Below are 4,021 nucleotides of genomic sequence, written 5' to 3'. Positions count from 1 at the left end.
GGTCCTGTGCAAAACATAGAAAGCAATATCCCGATTATAAATGGAAGGAGATACCACCCTCACATCACAGTAAAAGCTACTCAAAGTGTAGGTTCACAACTATGGAGCACTTTACCTTTGATCTTAACTCTGTAGTAAGCTTTTAACTCTGTAATAAAGAGTGGACACAAAAGTATTGTCTCAAGGTAGAAGACTGTATTACAGTGGCCAGACATGTAACCAGCAATTTTTGTGCCTTGGGCAGAGATGCTGAAGAATGAAAGGTAGAGGAGGGAGATTGCTGAGCACCAGAAAGCAAGGGGCAGGTTGGAAACACTGGAGAGACTTGTCAGATCCCAAAGACTCAAAGATCCAGGCTGCTGCTGCTGTTGCCCCTGGAGTTTGGTTTCCCCCCACAAGGGCTGTTGCCGGTGCCATAGTATAACCTGGCATCTGCACTAATCTGGCATCCCCTTTAACTAGGCTTTCCCACCTCTAGTTATGCTACTTATAGTGGTTGGCCACTAGGGGTAGGGACAGACATTACACATAAACTGGTTTCAGTGATCAGAAACTGGTTTAAGCCAGTATCAGAACAGACATTCCGTGCACATAAACCAGTTTGAAAATGGTCAAAACCAGTTTGAGATAAACCTGGTTGAATGTAGTATCAGACTTAACTGATTTGATTCAAACCAGTTTATGCAATGTCTGTTCCAGACCTAGGCGGTGGGGGAAACAGCTGACTCAGGGTGAAACTAAGGGAATACACACACACACACACACACACCCCTCCTTATTTTCTGAGGGAAGGAATCTAGAGAAATTGCACCAGGACTTTAACATCTTCCACCTTCCCATCAAACTCACTCTGGAATACTCCACCTGGCAAATTCATTTCTTGGACACCATTGTGAATTGCAATAGCCACATGACCCCTACTTTGTATCAAAAACCAAATGACTGCTATCGCTACCTCCACACCACCAGCTTTCATCCTAAATACATCACTAAATTCATCATTTACAGCTAAGCTCTAGGGCTAGGTACAGACATTAAACCTACCACACTTTAAGCATACAGAGAGTGCTTTAAGGCCATAGTTGAACATTCATAGCTCTTAGAACACTTAAAAAATGGCAGACCATGTTCCAAGTTAACCATCAATGGATGAAGGATTAGACTGAAGTGGTTTATGTTATAGGCATTATTAAATGCCTGTGCCAGATCCAATTGAGGGTTAACTTACAGCACAATCACCACCATCCCAGGTGGCATTGTGCAGGGCTGCCCTCTAGCCTCAGGTACAGTTTGTTTGCTCTGCCCATGTGCTAAGCCAGCCCCACCCCCTCAACTATCACTGATCCAACTCAGTGACAGCCTCTGATCACAGCCCTGCCTCCTTCCTCCAGCCAGCTGTGAACTACAGCTGCCATGGATGGGGGAAGGGTGGGTCTCTCTCTCTGCTGCTGCCCCAGGCCCACACTGTGGCACTGCCTGGCCAGGGGAGGTGGGGAAGGACTGCAAAGGAAGGGCTTTTTGTCTCTGTAGTAGCTCTGGCCCTATGGCATGCCAGTGCCTGGCTGAGGTTGTTGTGGGGACACAGATCCCAGATCTTTCCCCCACACCTCCTCTGAGCTGGCCAGGAGGGCTGCCCATCTGGCAGGGCCACAGGGGAAGGGGTCCTGGCTCCCTCTCCCTGCAGCAGCCCTGACCCCATGGTGTGCTGCTATATGGCTGGAGGGGCTGAGAGGGGAAGAGACCAGGAGCTCTCCCCCCATCCACCACTAACAGTTGCCAGCTGGTGGGTGTGGGCAGAGTTGGGGAAAGGGATGCTGGAAAGCAGGCAGCAGAGGCCCTAGTGGTCAGTGTGGGCAGGCTCTGAGCCCCTCCCCTGCCCATCAAACAGTGAATGTCTGTTCAGTTCTCCTGCTGTAACTTATAGTGCTTTAAATTAAAGTGAGATAGTTAGAGTGCTTCCAACAGGGACTTTTTCAATGTCTGTATTTAGCCTACATTACAGCCATATCTGCCCTGATCCTACAGACACAAATCCATACCTCAGAGATCTAGAACTGGGTTTCATACATTTATGATACAATCCCAAAATTGTAGCTATTCAAATCAACAGAATGTTTTGTTGCTCACAGTGTTTAAGTAAAGAAAAATATAGCAATAGGACTTTGATCCCAAAGTACAGAGTAATAAAAAGCATGAGTAAAACAGGCCAACAAAAACAACTTGAACAAAAATATTTCTGACCTATTAATTGCGTTATTATAATATGTTTAAGAAACATCTGTAGCCTTCAGGGGAGCTTTCAGACTAGTGTATTTGCATTAGTGGCTACAGATGTATTATTATGGTTTAATTACTCAGGATATGGGAACTGAATAGTTCAAACTGAATATGCAGATACCAGGAAAACAAGATACCTAAATATAGATTTGGTGAGTGAACATGATTTAGATGGATTGCCATCTTAGGCTGCACAGAAGCCACTGATATTTAACTACAAAGTAATGGAAATGTAGGGGCAAGGGCCTAAGATCCAGAAAGATTAAAATATAAGCATAAGAAATTAGGATAATTAGTAGACCTGACCCCCTCTAAATAAAGACCTGAAATACATGACATGATTGTATACTGTGTGTGGCTGGTCTATGCCTCAGGAGCTGCAGTTGAGGCCCCTGACAGCTGTGTAGTTCCTGCTCTGCTCAGGATCCCTGGTGTCCCTTCTGTTCTCTTGCTTGCCACACCTTGCTGGAATTGATTCACTTGGGAAATGGGAAGCTGCCCAGGCCCCTGAAATAGCTGCTGGTCTGCCATTGATTAGTGCACTAACAATATTGGATCTTATGGGTCCATTTTTAAATAAGAATCTATCACTTTTGTCCTACTTATGAAATGTTCTTATTAAATTAATACATATTTTATATGGGAGTGGAGGGGTAAAAAATAAGGCTCAGGATCAGCTTCAACATATATGCATTCACTGGAATTTTGTACAGGCTTGAGAAACATTTGGTCCCAGGGAGCTCCTGGTCCTGGCTTCCTGATCAGGGCCAGGGGACTTGAAAAGAGCTGCAGGGGAGGTCCCTTAGCCTGATACAACAGTGAGGCAGTTAGTTGCTAGCTCACTGCTAGCTGTCCCACCGGCAGGGTGCTGGAACCTACTTCATCCCTGCAGCTCTTTCCTCAGTCACCTGATTGGGGCACGGAGCTGGGACCTTCCCCTGAATAGGGCAGTTCCCAGCCCCAACCCCACAAGTTGGGTGGAGGCTAGGGAGCCTGTTCCCTGCTCAGCTCTGCAAGTGTGCAGCTGGGTAGGGAACAAGCTGGGGAGCTGGAGATAAGGATCTCATTCCCTGCTCTCCAATCACAATCTCAGAGGAGGGGGCTTGGAGCTCCCTGCTATTGGGGCAAAGGGCCATAGCCCCCACCCGGGGTCTGGAGGCAGAGCCCATTCTAGCAGCAGGCAGCTCCTGGGGGCAGGGAGCAATCTCCTGTACCCTGGTTGATGGCTGACCCAGAACAGATTTGCTCCTGTCAGTTGTCTACGTGAGCACAACTACGCCAAAGTAAATTTGTTTCTTGCATTTGCAGATAGTAAATTTACTCGTGATTACTGAGGTTTACTGTGTGGGCCCCTAAAAATGTACAAAATTACTATTTATCTACCCCTGGCTGCCTATCATGCGGCCCTCAGTGGCTTGCCAAAACTCAGTAAGCGGCCCTCCGCCCAAAATAATTGCCCGCCCCTGGCTAAATGTGGTGGATTGTGCATGCAGAACACACAGACTATTTGGGGGGATTCAGCCATACCTATATTGTTCCACTGAAGAAATAAGATCTAATGTATATGATATTTGTGTAGTTATGGCTTTGTAGGGTCACAGGGACATTTTTTGCCCAATCCCATTTACACTATTTCGGGGAACCAGAAGTCATATGACACATCCTTTTTGCTTCTTTCATGTCTCCATGTTGGCTTATTCAATAGTCTTTGTTCTTCCTGTAACCTATATGCTTTTCCTTTCCT

The sequence above is a fragment of the Alligator sinensis genome, unplaced genomic scaffold (assembly GCF_000455745.1).
Source record: "Alligator sinensis unplaced genomic scaffold, ASM45574v1 scaffold262_1, whole genome shotgun sequence".
NCBI classification, from domain to species: Eukaryota; Metazoa; Chordata; order Crocodylia; family Alligatoridae; genus Alligator; species Alligator sinensis.
The sequence above is the reverse complement of the archived record's forward strand: the minus strand, read 5'-3'. Positions refer to the sequence as shown.